The following is a 22,753-nucleotide window of genomic DNA, read 5'->3' as shown; positions in this document are numbered from 1 at the left end:
TCTTTCTCCACCAGCAGGTGTGACCCAGGTGTCAAGCTTGCCTGTTATCCACCCCCACCCCACCCCTACTGTCCCACTCAGCTCCACCTGTGTCTCCCTGTCCCAAGAGGGCAGACCAACTGGGAGATAGGATCAGCACCTGACGCCTATTATCCAGGACTTAGAACTGCAGCCACCCAGGACTGGAGCAGGGGTCAGACACTCAAATGTCTCCAAGAGCCAAACAGCTCAGACTCAGGGACAGAACTAGGGAGATGGTGTTCATTTACTAGATTACGGCATTTCACAATAGTATTGTTGATGGTCTGTGCCTCCTGAAACAAACCCTATTGACATTTCAGTCTTTTTTTTTTTTTTCTTCCAGTTCAGTAAGGTTTTCCTTCCCCTACACATCTTTTCCATATTCTTCTTATGAGTTTTTTTATCTGGTGGCATCTCACATTGTATCCTTTCAACAGGCACACTTTGTGTATTAAACATTATAGGAATATTCTTCACTTCTGCCAAGAAATATGCATGCTCCCATGTCTCCCGAAGCACATCTCCCTCTTGGCCCCTTTTATTTTTCCACATTTGCTAGAGACATGATTACAAGACATATTTCACTTTTACGCAATTCTGTTATAAGAAAAACTACTGCACAAATACAGAACATGGCAACCGACCCTTGACCTTGATGTCTGGGGACAATACAGTATGGAGACAATAGGGTGTGGAAAGGATGCAAATGAGGAGACCTTCTAAAGTACCCCCCACTGAGGGGGGCAACTTCAGCTCACTGTGATCATGTGAGAATGCAGGGCTAGTGCGATCAGATTTTATAATTTGTAAAGAGAAACCAAAAACTGGAACTCTTAATCTGAAATCTCCTGATTTTTAAATGCTGGAAACTAATTCAAAACAGTATTTTAAACCGCTTTGTAGGCCAAACCAGACATGACCTACTGACTTTCAGTTTATGACATCTGTTCTATATTATACAGGTGGGAGCTGCACCAGTAAGACCTGAGTTATTCCCGTCAGTGTGAGCTAATTTGTTCCTACTGGCTCAGGAGATACAGTTTACACAAGGGGCCGGCGCAGGGGGCTGTCGGTGTTAAGAATTTATTAATATTGTTCATCATATGAATAGGACAGAGGAGAAAAACCATATAATTATCCTAATGTGATGCGACCTGATGAAAACTTAGTGACTGCGAGTAAAAAGACTTTTTTAAGATGATAAATGTGTTTATTCCAATTCAACAGATAGTGTGATATCTAGTGATGACCTGGAATGGATACTATAGTCCTTAATAAGAGGCAATCCTATGAAAACGAGGAGCAAAACAAGAATGTCACACTGTGAATAGTGTCAACCATATTCTGAAATTCAAGGAAAAACAATGAGAAGAAAAATAAATGAGACATAAACTTGGGGAGGAAGAGTCAAGCTTACTATTACTTACAAAATATATGATTGTCTAGCTGAGAAACACTGGCTAATGGACTGAGGAACATTTAGAACTTATGGGAGAGCAGAGTAAAGTAGCTGGACACAAAAATAAATATATGACATTCAGTAGTTTTCTGTACACAGCATTGACCAAATCGAAAAGAGCTCATTCATCCCAGCAGCAAAAAAGCCTGAGAATAGGAAATTCAAGGGACCCAGAATAGCCCAAACAATCTTGAAAAAGAAGAAAAAAGTTGGAGGACTCAAGCTCCCTGATTTCAAAACTTACCACAAAGCTACAGATATATTTATATATCAGTGGAATAAAATCGTGAGTCTGGAAATAAACTCTCACATTTACAATCAATTTTTGATGAGGGTGCCAAAACAATTCAAAGGGGGAAAGAATTGTTTTTTCAGAAATGGTGCTAAGGCAATTGGATACCCATATCCAAAAAAAAAGAGAAGAAAAGAAAGAAAAAAAAGCAAAGAATGAAAGAAAGAAACCGAATCCCTACTTCACACTTCATATGGAAATTAACTCAAAATGAATCAAAGACCTAAACGTAAGAGTTAAAACAATAAAACTCTTATAAGAAAACATAGGTATAAATCTTCATCACCTTGGACCAGGCAATGGTTTTTAAGATATGACATCAAAAGCACAAACAACCAAAGAAAAAAACAGATAAGGTGGACATCATCAAAATTTAAAACTTTTGTGCTTCAAGGACACCATCAAGAAACAAAAGACAGGGACTTCCCTGGTGGCACAGTGGATAAGACTCCCTGCTCCCAATGCAGGGGGCCCAGGTTAGATCCCTGGTCAGGGAACTAGATCCCACATGCATGCCACAACTAAGGAGCCCATGTGCCATAACTAAGGAGCTGGTGAGCCACAACTAAGGAGCCCTGGAGCTGCAACTAAGGAGCCTGCCTGCTGCAACTAAGACCTGGTGCCACCAAATAAATAAATAACTATTAAAAAAAAAAAAGAAACAAAAGACAACTCACAGAATGGGAGAAAATTTTTGCAAATCGTATATATGATAAGAGACTTTAATCTAGAATATATAAAGAACTCCTATAAATCAATAATTAAAAAAAACAATTGAAAAATGAGCAATGGATAAGAATAGATATTCTCCAAAGAAGATATATAAATGACCAACAAGCATGTGAAAATTGCTCAACATCATTAGTCATCAGAGAAAGGCAAATCAAAACCACAGTGGAAACACCACTTCACACCCATCAAAAAGAAAGACTATAACAAATGTTGACAGGAATGTGGAGAATTTGGAACCCTCATACATACACTGCTGGTGGGGATGTAAAATGGTGCAGATGCTTTGGAAAAGAGTCTGACAATTCCTCAAAAGGTAAGCTACCATATGATCCAGCAATTCCACTCCTGGGTGTATACCAAAGGAAAGTGAAAACATGCACACGAAAACATATGCACAAACATCTATAGCAGCATTACTTATTAGCCAAAAGGTGGAAACAACACAAATGTCTATCAACTGATGAATGGATAAATAAAATGTTGCATAGTCACAAAGTGGAATATTATTTGGCCATAAAGAGATGAACCTTGAAAACATGCTAGGTGAAAGAAGCCAGTTACAAAGGAGCACATTCTGAATGATTTCATTTATATGAAATGTTCAGAACAGGCAAATCCATGGAGACAAAGCAAATTGGTGGTTGCCTAGTACAGGGATATTGGAGGAAAATGAGGGAGTGAATGCTAACGGGTATGGGATTTCTTTGTTGTGGTGGAAAAATGTTTAAAAATTGACTGCAATGATGATTGCACAACTCTGAATATACTAAAAACTATTGAATTGTACACTTTAAGTGGGTGAATTGTATGGTATGTGAATTATATTTCAATAAAGCTGTTATTTTTTTATAACTATAGACTTTATTATGGGATACAAAAGAAGCCTTGATTAACAGAAAAACATTTTATGTTCTGGGATTGGAAAATGATACTATAAAAGATATCCATTCTTACCCGACGGAGTATATAAACATAACACAGTTTCAATCAAAATAAAGCTTTTGGTGGGAAGAGAAGGAGATTGACAAAATGACTTCACATTTCATCATGAAGAATAATTGTGTGAGGATAGCCAAGAAACTCCCTCAAAAGTTCAGTCTTGAGGGAGGAGTTGCCATCTGAGATATGAAGATGTCCCATGTACCACAGAGTGAAAGAGATTACATTTCTAGGAATCAGTCTCACAAAAATTCTTGTATATGAGAGAGAGAGAGAGTGTGTGTGTGCACGCGCACCTGTGTGTGTACATACATACGTAGGCTTCTAGATAAAAATTGGCAGACGGTACTGATAAAGGAAATAGTTCCTCCCTTTTTTTCTTTTTTTTTTTGTGGTACGTGGGCCTCTCACTGTTGTGGCCTCTCCCGTTGCGGAGCACAGGCTCCAGACGCGCAGGCTCAGCGGCCATGGCTCACGGGCCCAGCCGCTCCGCGGCATGTGGGATCTTCCCGGACCGGGGCACGAACCCGCGTCCCCTGCATCGGCAGGCGGACTCTCAACCACTGCGCCACCAGGGAAGCCCTTCCCTTTTTAATAATACAGAAATACTGGTCAAAATCTACAGCAAAAAATTTAAATACAAAGCCAAACTAAAAACCAATAAAGTGAAATCTCCCAGATGAACTGATGCAGGAAGTAAAGAGATCCGTGGGGCCAAATTGATCAGTTAGAAACAAACACAAGTATCTGGATGAATTTAATATATGATAAAGAAGATAGGATCAATTATCCAATAAATCAGCTAGGATGACTAATGACACATTAGGAGAAAAAAGGCAAGTGTGGTTTCTACCGCAAATCTTATACCTCCCCCCAGTCCTAATTAAAGATCCGTATGTAAAAGTTAAAACAAGGGAAGTCCAGAAGAAAAAAAGGAAATATGTATACATCCTTGGAATTGTAGCTGGCCTTTTAGAGTGTGATGCCAAAATCAGAAGTTATGAAGGAAAAGATTGATTTGCATATAGAAAAATAACTTCTGTACATGAGAAATCACATAAACATGAAATTAAAAGGCAAATGATATACTAGGGCAAAATGTTTGCAGCGAGTATAGAGCATACCATCTTAAATGTAAAATACATTATTTTACATTAAAAAGTTACATACCCCAAATAAAAGTGGTCTGAGCAGATTAGACAGTTCACCAAAGATATACAAGGAGCTGTAAGCATGTGAAAAATGTTTAACTTTATAAGGAAAAAATGTAAATTTAAACAATGAGATATAAACTTCCATCTGACAACCAGGCACAGATAAGAGAAATTATATTACCCAGAGTTTTCAAACATTTGGAGACCCCAAATTCTCATAAACTTTCACTGTAAGTATAAATTTGGTATTGAAACATATTAAAGTACATGTACTCTAAAGAGTATTCAGTAATTCTGCTTGTAGGATTTTATCTGAAGAAAAAAATAAATAAGTCATTCTTGTATGCCCAGGAATATTAATCATCAGTTTGTTTATAATTATAAGAAGTGATAAATTATAAGCAAAATTAGTGTTTAAAAATAGGGAATTAGTTTTAAATATGATTAATTTTACAATAGTAAAATATTGTGAGCAATTAAATAATAGTATTATAGAAAAATATTTAATGAGATGAAAAGGTGTCCATGAAATATTAAGTTTAAAATGTAGTTTCAAAATAGTATATCACTTTTTGAGCTAAAGATTACATTTCTGGGAATCAGTCTCACAAAAATTCTTGTATATGAGAGAGAGAGAGAGAGAATGTGTGTGGGTGTGTGTGTGTACATACATATATAGGCTTCTAGATGAAAATGGCAGACAATACTGATAAAGGAAATAGTTCCTCCCTTTTAAATAATACAGAAATACTGGGTAAGGGCTTCCCTGGTGGCACAGTGGTTAAGAATCTGCCTGCCAATGCAGGGGACACGGGTTCGATCCCTGGTCCGGGAAGATCCCACATGCCGCGGAGCAACTAAGCCTGTGAGCCACAACTACAGAGCCTTCACTCTAGAGCCTGCGAGCCACAACTACTGAGCCCACGTGCCACAACTACTGAAGCCCGCGAACCTAGAGCCCGAGTTCCGCAACGAGAGAAGCCACCGCAATGAGAGGCTCACGTGCAGCAACAGAGAGTAGCCCCTGCTTGCCACAGCTAGAGAAAGCCCGCATGCAGCAACGAAGACCCAACTCAGCCAAAAATAAATAAATATTTTTTTCAAAGAAATACTGGGTAAAGTCTAACAGCAAACAATTTAAATACAAAGCCAAACTAAAAACCAATAAAATGAAATCTCCCAGGTGAACAAACATACAAACAAAACAAAAGAAAACAAAACAAAATAGTACTCACACACACTACAAGAAAGAGGAAAAAAGAAGCATAGAGAAAGTGAGACAAATAGAAACCAAGCTAAAATGGTAGAAACAAGTTAAAAGATATCAGTAACCATAACGAATGTAAGTGGAACAAGGTGACTATTAACAGTCAGAGACTGTTGGATTGGATGAAATAAAATCCAGTTACTTGCAGCTTATATTAATATCTGAGGTATGAAGACACCAAGGTTGAAAGTAAAAGGATGAAAAAAGAAATACCAAGCAAATACAAACTAAAAGAAAGGTGGTTAGTTGTCTTAAATTCAGATTAAAATAGACTTAAGTATTATTAGAGTGATACATTCTGGTCGTTTCATTCACCAACAGATAAATCTAAACCTGTACAAAACTAATCTTAAAAATCTAAATAATATATAAAGCAGTAATTAATTCAACCTCATGGAGAAATTGAGAAATGTACCATCATTGTGGGAGAGTTCAGCAAGCCTCTCTGAGTTATTACTACTTCAAAAGATAAAATGTAATAAAGCTGTAGAGGATTTAATCAAAAACAAACTGGATTTGATGAACACAGAACCCTGCACTCAGTAATTTAAAAATCACATTCTTCTCAAGCACACATGCAGCAATGACTGAAATCATCATATGCAAGACCACAAAGCAAGTCTTCACAAATTTCAAAGAATTGATGTCATGCAGACCACATTCCCAGACCACAGTGCCATTAAGTTAGATATCAACAACGAAGACAGTTTAAAATTACCATAAACCTTGATATTTCTGAATAGCCCTTTGGTCAGAAAAAAAAAATCACAATGGAAAACTTTTTTTAATATTTAGAACTGAATGATAATAGAAAATATTACATATCAAAACTTGTGGGATACAGTAGAAGTGGTAAATAGAAGGAAATTTATAGTAAATGCTAATCTGAAAAGAAGAAAGGCTGAAATTCATTAGCTAAGTTTCTAAGAAGTTATAAAAAGGATAATAGAATAAGTCCCCACCCTGCCCCTAAAAAGGGAGATAAAAATAAAAGCCAAAATCAAATAGAAAACAGGGAGAACCAAATAAAACCAAAAGATGGTTCTTTGAAAAGACAAACACACATCTGGCAAGAGAGATAAGAAATAGAAAGCACAGGAAAATAATATTAGGGTTGTAAAAGGAGATGTAACTACAGACACAGTGAAGGTTATGAAAATTATAATATGATACAATTGTTCAGTAACTTCATGCTAATGCATTTTAAAACTTAGATGAAATGGGAATTTTCTTCCTAGAAAAAGTAATAAAACCAACTTAAGAAGAAATAGAAGGCCTACAATTCCGTAATTTATTGAAACATTGAAGCAGTAAATCTAAGACCTTTTCACAAAAACAGTCTCAGACCCAGGTGACTTTACAGGTGAGTTCTAGCAAACTTCCAAGGAACAGTTCATTCCAAATGTATACTGACTGTTTCAGACAACTGAAGAAGAAGGAATAGTCCCCAAGTCATTGTATAAGGGCACCATAACCTTGATATCCAAACTCAATAAAGATAGTAGAAAACCCAAAAATTACAGGCCAATTTTATTTGTGAATCTAGATGCAGAGATATTAGGAGGCTGAAAATGACTACGTATGATGACCACTTGGGTTTATCCCAGGAATGCAAGGGTAATTTGACACTAGAAAATTCTGTGGTGTCATTCATGATCTAAACAGTGTAAAAGGAGAAACATTGTGTAATTATCTGATTGGATACTGAGAAGGCATTTGGTAAAATTCTCAATTTATGGGGGAAAAAAAAAAGGTCTTAGAAAACTAGGAATAGAACTTCCTTAACCTGAAATAAGGTATCTATCAAATACCTATAATAAACAAACAGTTTTAATAAGAAAATATTGGAAGCATCCTCTTTAAACAGGCACAAGCTACAACATAGATGAACCTTGAAAACTTTATTCTAAGTGAAAGAAACCATTTACAAAGGATCCCGTATTGTGTGATCCTATTTATATGAAATGTTCAGAATGGGCAAATTCATAGAGAGAGAAAATAGTAAATTGGTGGTTGCTTAAGGGTAGGATGGTTGGGAAAATGGGAATTGACTGCTGATGGGTATGGGGTTTCTCTTTGGGGGTGATGAAAATGTCTATTTTAGTAATGGTTGCACCTCTCTGACTATACAAAAAAAACATTTAGCTGTATACTTTAAATAGGTGAGTTGTATAACATGTGAACTTTATCTCAGTAAAGCTGTTTTTGAAAAAGTAGTTAATGAGTTATCAGATGTTGCCAAGAACAGTAAATTTGAAATAAAAACATCTGGATTCAGAAAAAAAGAATCAGGTATAGATAAGCAACAGGGAATTGTACCCATTATTTTGTAATAACCTATAATGGAATAGAATCTGCAAAACATGGACCCTTTTGGCAGCCCAGTGAAGCCTATGGACCCTATTTCAGGATAATGTTTTTAAGTGCATAAAATAGAACACATAGGACTCAAAAGAAAACAATTATATTGTATTACAGCTTCAATAAAAATAAAAACAAATTGGAAGTCTGATAACATATGTGCTTCTTTATTAATGTGCTAAATAACATGCTCCGGGGCAGAGATAATTGCTGGCATAGTTTCAAAGTAGTGATAAATGTAAATGATATTTCTGCAACAACTGTAACGTGATATAAAAATACTTGTTAATTTATTGGTGATAAAGTCACAGTTTCTGTTTATTGGCACCCCTGTGGTTTGTTGCCTACATCCATTATTGAAGGAAATGCTCGATTTCAGTTGGCAGTGATTGAAAATGAAGATGTATATTTTTCCCCTCTAAATTCAGCAACTCCAGGTTAAGAACCCTGAAGTGTGAATGGAGACTTACTCCCACTAGAGGGTGCTGGTATTTTAGAAAGAGGAGTTTATGCCTTTAGCCGAGGGAGAGTATAAACTACCCATGACAGAGTCTCCTGCCCTTTTCTCTGCCCAGACCTCACAGCCTCAGACCACCTCCTCCTCGCCTCCCACCCACCTCCAAACCCTCACAGGCACACTCTGTTGACAGTGGAGGTATAACTCTTGGTGTAATTGTCTGTGACATACACAGAGGCTTCCTGGGCATGAACCACCTGCCAGCCAGCACTCAGAGGGGTTTGCCAACACAGTGGGTGCCACTCAAGGCTGCCTGGGTCTAGGTCCTTGGCTGTAATGATAGTCCTGACTCCAGGCCAGCAGGGCCAAAAAATAACCTGTAGGAATATCACAGTCTCTGGTTCCAGTGCCAGCTGCTCAGGCCCTGCCATCTATCCATCTGTGGCTGGTGGGGTGCCAGGCCCCATAGGGGCAGCATCTGATGAAATCTAAGGAGGACCAGTAGCCTTGTAAGTGTTTTCTCTGTAACATGTCATTTAATCCACTAACAACCTTAAAAAGTCAGTACTATTATTATCTCCACTTTAGAGATGAGGAAATGGACGTCCAGAGGCTAAATAACTTGCCTAGATTCAAATGTTAAGTACATGGCAGGGCTGGGGTTTCTAAAGCAGGTGGGCTGGGGTCTGTTCCTTAACTACTCACACTGCCTCTCAAATGATTTCAAAGCTGATAAAGGCAAGATAAAGACTTTCCTCAAAAAACATAAACTTAGAGTGTTTATCACCACTATATCTGCCTTACAAGAAATGCTAAAAGGAGTTCTTTAAGTCAAAACAAAAGGACACTAATTGGTAACATGAGAACATGTGAAAATGTATAACTCACTGGTAAAATAAATAGTCAGATTTAGGATACTCTAATACTGTAATATGGTGGTGTGTTAACCACTTAATTCTAGTATAAAGGTTAAAGGATGAAAGTATTTAAGATAGCTGTGGCTACAATACTTTGTTGATGAATACAGAATATTACAATATGTAAATGAGGAAATCGAAAACTAAAATGGGGGGAGGGAAGTAAAAGGGTAGAGTTTTTGTATGCATTTAAATATAAATTGTTAACAGCTTAAAATAGACAGCTATATCTGTAAGATGTTTCAAGTAAGCCTCAAGGTAATCACAAAACAAAATCCTATAGTAGATGCATGCAAGATAAAGAGAAGGAAATCAAAGTATACTACTCCAAAAAAATCATCAATTCACAAAGGAAGACAGCAAGAAAGGAAGAAGAACAAAAGACCTACAAAACAGCCAGGAAACAATTAACAAGATGGTAATAGTAAGTCCTTACCTATCAATAATTACTTTAAATATAAATGGATTAAATTCTCTAATCAAAAGGAATAGAGTGGCTGGATGGATTAAAAAAAAACAACTCTATTCTGCCTATAAGGGACTCACTTCTGCTTTAAGGACACACATAAGCTCAAAGTGCAGGGATGGAGAAAGATATTTCATGCAAATGGAAACCAAAAGAGAGCAGGGGTAGTCAAACTTATATCAGACAAAATGGATTTTAAGTCAAAAACTGTAACAAGAGACAAAGAAGATCATTATAAAATAACAAAGAAGTCAGTTCATCAAGAGGATTTAACAATTGTTAAATATATGTGCACCCAACATCAGAGCACCTAAGTATATTAAGTAAATATTAACAGACCTGAAAGGAGTAGTAGGAAAGAATACAATAATAGTAGGGGACTTCAGTACCCCACTTTCAACAATGGATCAATCATCTAGACAGAAAATCAGTAAGGAAACATTGGACTTGAGCTATACTTTAAACCAAATAGACCTAACAGTCATATACAGAACATTCCATTCAACAGCAGCAGAATGCAAATTCTTCTCAAGTACACATAAAACATTCTCCAGGATGTTATGTTACAAAACAAGACTTACCAAATTTTAAAAGACTGATATCATACCAAGTATCATTTCCAACTACAGTGGTATGAAACTAGAAATTACTAACAGAAAGAAAACTGGAAAACTCACAAATATGTGGAAATTAAACAGCACACTCCTGAACAATCAGTGGGTCATGATAAAATCAAAAGGGAAATAAAAAATATTGAAACAAATGAAAATGGAAACACAACATGCCAAAAGTGATGGGATGCAGCAAAAGCAGTGATAAGAGGGAATTTTATAGTGATAAATGCCTACATTTTATAAAAGCTCAAATAAACAGCCTAACTTTACAAACTAAGCCCAAAGTAATCAGAAGGAAGGAGACAACAAAAATCAGAGTAGAGTTAAATAAATTAACTAGGAAAGCAATAGAAAAGATCAACAAAACTAAGAGTTGTTTTTTTAAAAAGATAAACAAGACTGCTTAGTTAGACTTACCAAGAAAAAAAAGAGAGAGGACTCAAAATTATAAATGAAAGATGAGACATTACAGTTGATACTACAGAAATACAAAGTCTCATAAGAGACTATGATGAACAAATTGAACAGCCTAGAATTCATAAATAAATTTCTAGAAACATACAACCTACCAAGTCTGAATCATGAAGAAGTAGAAAATCTGAACAGACCAATAACTAGTAAGGAGATTTAAGCAGTAATTAAAAACCTCCCAACAAAGAAAAACCTAGGACCAGATGGCTCATGGGTGAACTCTACCAAACATTTAAGGAAGAATTAATGCCAGTCCTTCTCAAACTCATTTTACGAGGCCAGCATTACCTTAATACCAAATCCAGACAGGGATACTACAAGAAAAGAAAGAAATTGAAGAAAACACAAATAAATGGAAAGATATCCTGTGTTCACGGATCGGAAAAGTTAATGTTGTTTCAATATCCATAATACCTAAAGCCATCTATAGATTCAGTTCAATCCCTATCAAAATACCAATGGCATTTTTCACAGAAATAGAAAAAAAAAAAACTAAAATTCTTATGGACCTGCAAAAAACTCCAAATAGCCAAAGCAATCTTGAGAAAGGAGAATGAAGCTGGAGGCATCACAATTCCTGATCTCAAAATGTATTACAAAGGTATAATAATCAAAACAGTATGGTACTGGCATAAAACCAGACACGTGGATGAATGAAACAGAGAGCTCAGAAATAAACACACACACATATGGTCAACTACTATTTGACAAGGGAGCCAAGAATAATCAATAAGGAAAGGATAGTTTCTTCAATAATAGTGCTGGAAAAGCTGGATATTCACATGCAGAAGAATGAAATTGGACTCCTATCTTTCACTACACACAAAAATTAACTCCAAATGGATTGAAGACTTAAACATAAGACCTGCTACCATACAACTCCTAGAAGAAAGCATAGGGGAAAGCTCCTTGACATCAGTCTTGGATTTTTGGAAATTTTTGGATGATTTTTTAGATATGACATTAAAAGTATAAACACCAAAGCAAAAATCAACAAGTGGGACTACATCAAACTAAAAAGCCCAGCAAAAGAAACAGCAACAACAACAAAAATAAAGGGCAACCTACAAAATGGGACAAAATATTTGCAAACCACCCATCTTTAAAGGGGCTAATGTCCAAAATATCCAAGGAACTCATACAACTCAATAGCAATAAACAAGCAGATTTTTTAAATGTGCAGAAGACTTGGATAGACATTTCTCCAGAGAAGACATATAAATGGCCAACAGGTATATGAAAAGATGCTCAACATCACTAATCGTCAGGGAAATGCAAATCAAAACCGCAGTGAGATAGCACCCCTCATCTGTCAGAATGGCTACTGTCAAAGAGACAAGAGATAACAAATGGGGAGAATGTGGAGAAAAGGCAACCCTGGTGTACTGTTGGTGGAAATTTAAATTGGTACAGCCACTATGGAAAACAGTATTCAAAAAATTAGAAATAAAAGTACTATGTGAGGGGTGGGGGAAATGAGATTTTCGTCTAAGGGTACAAACTTTCAATATATGATAAATGTATTCTGGGAATCTAAGGTAGGGCAAGGTGACTATAGTTCTCAATACTTTATCGTATACTTGAAAGTTGTTAGGAGAGTAGAGCTTTAATTTTCTCATCATAACAACAACAATAATAGCAACAAAACGGTAATTGTGTGAGATGAAGGGTGTGTTAACTAACCTTATTGTGATAAGTATTTCATGACGTACATGTATCAGACCATCACATTGTACACCTTAAACTTACACAATATTGTATGTCAGTTATATTTCAATAAAGCTGTGGGAAAATTAATTTTTTTAAAAAAGGATACAACTCAGGTTTCCCTGGTGGCACAGTGGTTGAGAGTCCGCCTGCCGATGCAGGGGACACGGGTTCGTGCCCCGGTCCGGGAAGATCCCACATGCTGCGGAGCGGCTGGGCCTGTGCTCCGCAACAGGAGAGGCCACAACAGTGAGAGTCCCACGTACTGCAAAAAAAAAAAGATACAACTCTTAGAGGAGAACGTAGGAAAAACACTTTGACATAAACCACAGCTAGATCTTTTTTGACCCACCTCCTACAGTAACGGAAATAAAAATAAACAAATGGGACTTAATTAAACTTACAAGCTTTTGCACAGCAAAGGAAACCATAAACAAGACAAAAAGACAACCCTCAGAATGGGAGAAAATATTTGCTAATGAAACAACAGAAAAAGGACTAATCTCCAAAATATACAAACAGCTCATGGTGCTCAATATCAAAAAAACAATCCAGTTAAAAAATAGGTGGAACACCTAAATAGACATTTCACCAAGAAAGACATACAGGTGGCCAAGAGGCACATGAAAAGATGCTCAACATCACTAATTATTAGAGAAATGCAAATCAAAACTGCAATGAGGTATCACCTCATGCCAGTGAGCATGGCCATTATCAAAAAATCTAGAAACAATAAATGCTGGAAAGGGTGTGGTGAAAAGGGAACCCTCCGGCACTGTTGGTGGGAATGTAAATTGATACAGTCACTATGGAGAACAGTATGGAAGCTCCTTAAAAACCTAAAAATAGAACTACCATATGACCCAGCAATCCAACTCCTGGGCATATACCCTGAGAAAACCATAATTCAAAAAGAGACATGCACTACAATGTTCACTGCAGCACTATTTACGATAGCCAGGACATGGAACCAACCTAAATGTCCATAGACAGATGAATGGATAAAGTAGATGTGGCACATATATACAATGGAATATTACTCAGCCATAAAAAGAAACGAAATTGAGTTATTTGTAGTGAGGTGGATAGACCTAGAGTCTGTCATACAGAGTGAAGTAAGTCAGAAAGAGAAAAACAAATACCATACGCTAACACATATATATGGAATCTAAAAAAAAACAATGGTACTGATGAACCTATTTGCAAGGCAGGAATAAAGAGATAGACATAGAAAATGGACTTGAGGACATGGGGTGGGAGGGTGAAGCTGGGGTGAAGTGAGAATAGCATCGACATACGTACACTACCTAATGTAAAATAGCTGGCTGGTGGGAAGCAGCAGCATAGCACAGGGAGATTGGCTCCGTACTTTGCGATGACCTAGAGAGGTGGGAGGGAGGCTCAAGAGGGAGGGGATATGGGCTTCCCTGGTGGCGCAATGGTTGAGAGTCCGCCTGCCGATGCAGGGGACACGGGTTCGTGCCCCGGTCCGGGAAGATCCCACATGCCGCGGAGCGGTTGGGCCCGTGAGCCATGGCCGCTGAGCCTGCGCGTCCGGAGCCTGTGCTCCGCAACGGGAGAGGCCACAACAGTGAGAGGCCCACGTACCGCAAAAAAAAAAAAAAGAAAAAAAAAAAGAGGGAGGGGATATGGAGACATATGTATGCATATGCTGATTCGCTTTGTTGTGCAACAGAAACTAACACAGTATGGTGAAGCAATTATACTCCAATAAAGATCTATTAAAAAAAAAAAGGATACAGTTTTCTGAGTCAAATGACCCGAGTCTAAATGCTGGCTCTGCCACTTTGTAGCTGTGGGACTTTGGAATAATGACTTAACCTCTCTATGCCTCCGTGGCCTCCTTTGTGAAACGGGGCTGACAATACCTTATTTCATAGCATTGTGGGCATTAGAAGAACTAATCCCTGTAGTAAAGTTCTTAGAACAGGCTGGGCGCGTAGTGAATGATCCGTAAGTGTTGGCTATTGTTAGGATTTTCTGACCACTCCAACCTGCCATCTGACTTCAGGCCTTCACCTGGGCTGTTTCCGCCCCTGGGAAGGCTCTTCCCCGCTCTCTTCACCTGGCTAACACCTTCTCATCCCTCAGGTTTCAACATGATGTCACCTCCTCCGTGACGCCCCAGTCCCCAGTCCCCTGTCCCACCCCAGCCTTTGTGATATGCTCCTTCACGTGGCTCCTGTATTACTTGTAATGCTGATCTCAGCTGCAATCCCATCACTGTCTGTGTTATCGTTTACTGAATGCCTATCTTGTCCCCATAGACTGTACATCTTAGGAGAACAGGAACTGTGTCTGCCAGGTTCCCACTGCACCCAGAATGCCTGGCATACAGGAGGTGGTCGCCGAATGTCTAGTCACTGGATACACCATGAAGGCTTACGGCTGCAGGTGCATGGATGCCTCAGCGAGGAGCCATCTGGACTGTTTTCTGCAGAGCAGAAATACACCGCGTTACAGGCTTCTGACAGTTTCGTTTGATGACGGCAAGGCTCCTGGGCCCTTCAGCTGCCCTTTTAAGACCAGAGAATCTGGGAGGGAATTCTTGAGGCGTCAAAACCTGTGTCGTAGATGACCAGCTGGCCCCGAGACATCAATCGGCAGGAGTGATGGAATGTGTACAGAAAGATGCAGCTGCCCTGCTCAGGAGAGATCCAGTCCTGCTTTGCTAAACCAGCTGAATTCCAGGAATACCAGCAGGGGGATTGGGTCATGTCTTACCTGCCTCTTGAGACAAACAAGCTGAAAGCTGGGGTGGGGAGGCGGGGGCTGATGCCATAGCTGCCGAGAGAAAGGAGGGGCCAGATGCAAGGACCGGAAAATGCCCCGTAGCAGGTGGAGGTGGACATAATTAATGGAGCTAGTGAGCAAGCCCGTACATGCCAGTATGTCAAAAGCTTGTCCCCAGGAGCCCTGGGCTTGCTGGCCCCATCCCTGAGAAAGCAGAACAAGAATAGCTTGAGATTGACATGCCAAGCAAATGTACAGCAGGAAGTTCTCATAAGCCAGGGGTTTGCTCAGAGGCCCTGGCCCCTGTGGCTAAACTCAGGATTATGTCTCTGCTGATTTACTTCCCAGCTGGGTTTTAGGAAAAGCCTCAAACAGACCACTGGGTTGTGCCCGAGATTGGCAGGCGAGACCAACCTTCCTCCTCAGGCCTCCTCTTCCTGGACGAGGAAGGGAGACACTCAGAGGAAACAGCCGCATCCCACAGCCTCCCTCTCTCTGGAACCCCCTTCGAGTCCCCACTCTGGTCCCAGACAAGCGTATTTGTGTAGACTAGAGAAAAGCCAATGCCTTTGACAAGTTGAGCCCTAAGCAGATCGAGTGCTAGCTTTGCTGGAAATGCCCAAAGCAATTTTGACCCTGGACCAGTGGTTCTCAGTGGAGATGCTATTGTTCAATTGAAAATTTGTGGTGAAGTGGTTTTGGCTGTCACAGTGATGGGGGACACTACTCCTGTTTAGTAGTCAGAAGCCAGAGGTGCAGACATCTGCACTGCACACTGGGGACAATCACAACACAACTTCCCGTACAACTTTTAAAGGTCCCACTGGACGTTCATAAAGACGAAAAACCATCTGTGTGCCCCGAGCCTAATTTTATTTTGTCTATGAACACAAAGGATTTGTTTTGTTTTGTCTTGATTCACAATTTTTACACATACTAACATTTCCAGGAAGGCAACTTGACCCACAACCGCTGACCACTTTGGAAAATCACGCTGCCCAGGGCAACGCCACTCTAGGTGTTTGAACCACCAGAGCAATACACCCCTATCAGGTGCCATTTGTTCCCGCGGTCCTCTTGGTAATTCTGTTCAGAGCATTTGCCTATTGAAATGCAGTTATTTGACTCTACCTGACTTTCTTTTTCTTTCTTCCTTATATTACCATCAGGGCATGGTATTGACACAGAGGAGAAATTATGTGTTATTTGTATTGTCTAGAAATTTCATTTCAGGATGATAAGGGGGACTGTTACCAGATATGTGTAATAAAAAGGAGGAGGATGCTGTGGGGAAACACACATGGGCCTCACCGCCTTGGTTGGATGGCAGCGCCTGAGCTGGTATGGATCTAACATTTTACCCAGACGCATTTTATTTGTACACATGCGCTGGTTTCTCTGGATAGGAGAGAATTTTTTTCCAGTGAGTGGCACTGATGAGAGAAATTTGCCGCACTGTAGGTGATATTACTATGTACAGTTCACAGATGGAATCGCAACCGCAGCTCTCCTTGCATGGTTTATCAAAGTCCAGAGTTAACCGTGCAAGGGACCCAGGGGGCCACTTTCGTTGTCCGAAGTGGTGCGATGGCGCCACCTAGTGTGACATAGGAAAGTAGCAGGTCTGTGCTTGACCCTGCCGATGGATAACAATAATAGTAGTATCATCAGCTAACACTTATGATAGCCTACCACGTGCTATCATTTTACATATATTAACTCATTTAATCCTGCCATAATCCTAATTAAATAGGCACTGTTATCCCCATTGTGCACAGGGGGAAACTGAGGAACAGGGAAGGTAAGTGAATTGACTATGTCGGGTAGATAGTGAGAGGCAGGGCTGGGATTTGAACCCTAGAGGCCTGGCTCTACAGTTGCTACTTTTTTTTTTTTTAATTTATTTTTGGCTGCATTGGGTCTTCGTTGATGCTCGTGGGCTTTCTCTAGCTGCAGTGAGCGGGGGCTACTCTTTGTTGCGGTGCGCAGGCTTCTCTTGTAGTTGTGGAGCACGGGCTCTAGGCACGTGGGCTCAGTAGTTGTGGCGCACGGGCTGAGTTGCTCCGCAGCATGTGGGATCTTCCAGAACCAGGGCTCGAACCCGTGTCCCCTGCATTGGCAGGCAGATTCTTAACCACTGCACCACCAGGGAAGCCCTACAGTTGCTACTCTTAATAACTGTGCTATGGCCTTGCAAGTGACTGCTCTCTTGGGAGACCCTAATCTGAGAGTCAGACTACTGAGTCTGCAGGGCTACCTGCAGCCATTCGGAGGATTTCCGAAAGAGAGGAAGAAGAATAGAAAGTTAATACCTGTCTTAGGACAGATCCAGAAAAGTCTTGCCTTTGTCTGGGCCACGGAAATCTTGGTGCGTAAGTGTGAAGAGGGTGCCTCGTTCCTTGGGCAGATTGTAGGGCTCTGAATCCCCCAATTATACTGTAAGCTTCATGAGAACACAGACACGGTAAGTAGTTTGTAATAGAACATCTGTATTGAGATACAATTCACATACCATAAAATTCATCCATTTAAAGTGTACAATACAATGGTTTCAGTGTATTCACAGATCTGTGTAACCATCACCACAATCAATTTTTATCCCCAAAAGAAAGCCCACTCCCATTAGCACTCCCCCCAACCCCCAGCCCCAGGCAATCACAAATCTATTTTCTGCCTCTATGGACTTGCCTATTCTAGACATTTCATAGTAAATGGAACCATATAATATGTCACCTTTGGTGACATTTCTTTCATTTGGCATACTGTCTTCATCCATGTTGTCGCATGTATTAGTACTTCCTTCTTTCTATGGCTGAATAATATTGTATTATGTATTGTATTATTGTATTGTATTATTGTATTGTATTATTATATGCCACATTTTATTTGTCCGTTCATTAGTTGATGAACATTTGGATTGTTTCCACTTTGGGGCTACTGTGAATAATGCTACTATGAATATTTGTGTACAGGTTTCTGTGTGGACGTATGTTTTCCTTTCTCTTGAGTATATACCTGGGAGTTGAATTGCTGGATCCTATGGTAACTGTCTGTTTAACCTTTTGAGGAGCTGCCAGGACTTTTCCAATGGCTGCACCAATTTTTTCCATTCCCACCAGGGATGCATGAGGGTTCCAGTTTCTCCACATCCTTGCCCACACTTGTCATTATCTGTCTTTTCTTTTATAGCATCCTAGTTGGTGTGAAGTGGTAGCTCACTGTGGTAGGACCATTGCTTTGTAGACTCCCGGGTCGTTGAAGCTGGATGGGACCACAGCAATCGTGTAGCCCAGTTTGTTCATTTTACAGGTGACGCAGTGAATGTGAAGAGAGAAGGGACTAATCCTAGGGCACAATTCGTAAAGAAGGCAGCAATACAGCCCATATATTTTTTTTCTTTTAAGAAAGTAAACTAAAGCCAGCTGGCCCCCCAAAGATGAAAGGCTCTGAATGATGTTAGTCTCTAAAACCTAGGAGAAATTTCTGCAACTATAAAAATCAGATGATGAATCGGTTTCAGTTGTGTGAGAAATTAATCAAAATAAGCAACTCAGGAATGAGGAAGACGTTTACATAAAATAACGAAGACAGAAAACCTGAGTTAACTACTAATGCAGTTTGAAATCTCAACAAATGTCAAAAAATAATTTTTGAAAGAGAAGACACATGATGTAAAATTTTAATAATGGCCTGAAGCTAGAATCGCAGTTTATGCCTCCTGCAAACGTGTGCCCTGCAGCGGCGGTGAGGTCGGCGGAGGGTCCCCAGGTGCCGGCCGCGCGCGTGAACTCGCCCCCCTGAGCTCGGAGGAGGCACCGGGAGAGAGGGTTACTCTCTGCGCGTCCCGGACCGACCCCTGCTTCTCGCCTGCTGAAGGTGGAGTTCCTTCAACCTTCCCTCGGGTCCTCTTAAACTTTTGTTTCAGGAGTGTGAATATCACATTTCCCTAGTTTCAAGTGGCGACAGTTCTCTATTTTATCGCTTCAGTCATTTCAGCGGTGACTGGGGGAGGCGTGTCACTCGCCATCTTGGATCAAGGGCGAGAGGACCAGTTTCGCTCGGACTTAAGGCGCGTCCTGGCGTGATGACAGTGGGGACCGAATCGGAAGTCCTCGGACAAGACTTCTCAGTCCTCGCCTCTCCCTCCCCCACCCTCAGCATCCGGCCAAAGAGAGATTCCTCCATCCACCAAAGCTGGAGTGGGTAGGATGGGTGCCTTCCTCTTGAGCATCCTTGGGTCCCAAATCACACCCATCCTGTTCTCCGCTGGAGCGGGCGCGGCGGGGCGCCGAGTGGGAGCGAGCGGCTGGGCTCTGCCCGGGGCGGGCTGGGGAGCAGGGAGCCGGGAGGGCCCGGCCGGCTTGACACCACCTGGCGGAGTCTCGGGGAGGAGTCTTAAAGGCGCGCGCTCTCCGCGCCCAGCGCACTCCAGCTGGAGCCGCCGAGAGCTCGCCTCCCTCTCCCGCCCGGCGCCTCGGGAGGTAAGTGCGGTCCGCCGAGCCGGAGTCGGGGCCCGGTGGGGTGCCCGGGCCTCCGCGCTCGGGAAGCTTCGGCCGGGGCCACGGTGGCCGGGCGGTACCCAAGTTGCTTGAAGGCCTCGGAGGGCAGCTGGAGCGGCGAGCGCCTGGTAGGGGACGGAGGGGCGGCCTCGGGCCGGGGCCGTCTGGGGGCGGCCGTCCCTGGCGATGATGCCGGGGAGTTACCGGCGCGCGGCGCACGTTCCAGCCTCGGCCCCGCGCCCCGCTCACTTGGCGCGCTCCGGCCGCGCCCCCGGCGAGCCCAGCCCGCTGGAGCCGCCACCCCCGCTCCGCGCCTTGCCGCACGCCCCGGGCCCCGGCAGCCCGCTCGCCCCGCGGTCGCGCCCGGTCACGCCGGCAGGTCGCGCTCGGCGGCCGGCCAAGCCCTCTCCGGCCCCGCCGCGCCCGCGCCAGCGCCTGCGCCCCGGGCCACCCCGCCCGGCCTCTCGGCGCTGCGCCCCTCGCCTTCCCCAGCTCCAGTCGCTTGCTATTTTCACACCTCCCGGTGCCCCGGCCCCGGCGCCTGATTCAGTGCTTAGTAATTAATTTGGCGTTTCAGAATGGTCAGCGGGCTGGATAATGGGCGCATTCATCCCCCGGGCTAATCTGAACAGAGGTGGGAAGAAAGGCTTTCACAGACAGAAAATGCCATTCGCTGAGCGCTCAAAGGGGCTGTCACTCCCTGAATAAATCGCCGCCGCGCCCGCCGGCTCCTCTGGCCATTTCCATACAGCCCGGCCCGCGCCGCGGACCCGCCGGCCTCGGCCTCGGCTCCCGGGAATCACTCACTCGACTGCCTTCGACGGGAAAGTCGAGCGAGAGCGAGACCCAGGCGGGGCCCTAGGGGAAACGGGGAAGCAGGGGGTTCGGGTTAAGGCCGCAGGGGACAAAGAGCTTGATTAGAAAATCAAATGCTAAACTAGAAGGAGGCGCAGCTAATCCGAGGCGCGGACTTTGGAGCTGAGCTGGGAGAGCGTCCGTCCCAAACCCCGAGGTTCGCAAAAGAGGACCCGCGGCCCAGAGCCGTCCGCGGCTGCCTGAGGTCACACAGCAAGTTTCTGGATCCCAAATTGCAAATGGAATCCAGTGCACAAGCCGAGATCGTAGAGACAGGGCCCGCTGGTGCAGTCCGGACCCTCACCAGACGTTTGATTTCGGGTTCCTCGCGACAACAGCTCTTCGCCTGCGGGGCTGGGGATGTGACACCGTGCCCTCCCCCGCCTCCAGCTTGCCACTCCTAATGGGACCCTAGGGTCTGCCCCGGAGCATCAGCTGAGCGGGTGACGGCGGCTTTATCCTCTCACCATGAGTCGCCCCGGCGAATGTTGGGCACAAACGTCTGCGCGCTCTGAAAGCTGGAGCCTCCTCCTGGCGGCGCCCCCTTCCTTCCGGCGAAGGAGGATCATGCGCTGCAGACGCAGCTCTAACCGCGACGACGGCGCCCCGACGGCGCCCCCAGCCCGGCTGCGGAGCCTCGGGGTGGGCAGGGTGGACTTGGCTCTCTCCAGGGTGAAGCTCCTGGCGCTTGATTTTCCTGCGGTGGGGGGGGGGGGGCTCACCGCGCGTCCAGCTCGCGGGGCCGATTTGGCCGTGGGCCCTTCCGCCCAGTGGGACTTCCCGTCGGGGGAGGAGAAGGAGCTCTGGCCCTAAGGTCCAACCTCAGCGGGGTTGAGAGGCTGGAACAACAAGGGAAGTAGCTAGCGCGGGAAGAGACGTTTCTGGAATGACCAGATGGGTGTCCCAGGGTGTGTCTGGGATCGAATCCCGGCCACTCACCAACTTCTCAGCAGTCCCTCCTCCCTTCTGAGTCTCAGTTTCCTTGTCTGCAAAGCAAGGACGAAATGAGATCACCCTTGGCGCCAAGTGTAGGGCCCTCGGTGGAAGGGTTCCACGCACCACTCACAGCTCCCCGGGCGCCTCCCCAAGTATTCACCAACACCTCTCCTCGGAGTTTAAGGACTCCGTCGATTTTTTCTCGGGCTGCTCCCACCTTTGCTGCTTCTGGGTTCTGGTAGCCAACTCTCCTTGAGACCACGCATTCTAAGAGCTGGAAGGGGCCTTTCAAAGGTTCTCGGGCCATTGTACAGATGGGGATACTGAGACCCAAAGTGGCTGGCAGGTGTCATCCAGCTAGTCAGTCAGAGGACTTGAACGGGTGAGGATTTTCATGCAGAGAAGTGAATCTCAAACCCTGAGCATCAGCTCCCCCATCCCCACCCGCAAGCTTCTGTAGGCCTGGGGAGGGGCCCAGAAATCTCCATTTTCCACAAGCTTCCCAAAGCCTTTCCACACTGGTGGGATAGAAACTATATTTAGGGAAATCCAGCCCAAACTGCGCGCTTTCCTCAGCAGCCCTTTCCCTCCCAGGACCGCGCCCCCCCCCCCCCCCCCCCCCGCTTTCTGTGGCTCATATTCAATGGGCAGAACAGCCTTTACTGTCTCCCACCCCCCACTGGAGGCCAGTGGGGGATGGGGTGTACCTCTAGGAGTTGCCTCGGGATCCCCTGCATGTGCAGCCCATGCGGCATCAGCTTCGGGGGAGCTGAGTACCCCGCCAGACGAGGAATGGTCCAAGTGGGCCGCGGGCTGACTGGGCGTCGGACCCCCAATCCTAGGGGGCTCCTC

This window comes from Stenella coeruleoalba (assembly GCF_951394435.1).
Source record: "Stenella coeruleoalba genome assembly, chromosome: 19".
Lineage (NCBI taxonomy): Eukaryota > Metazoa > Chordata > Mammalia > Artiodactyla > Delphinidae > Stenella > Stenella coeruleoalba.
This window is presented reverse-complemented; position numbering follows the sequence as displayed.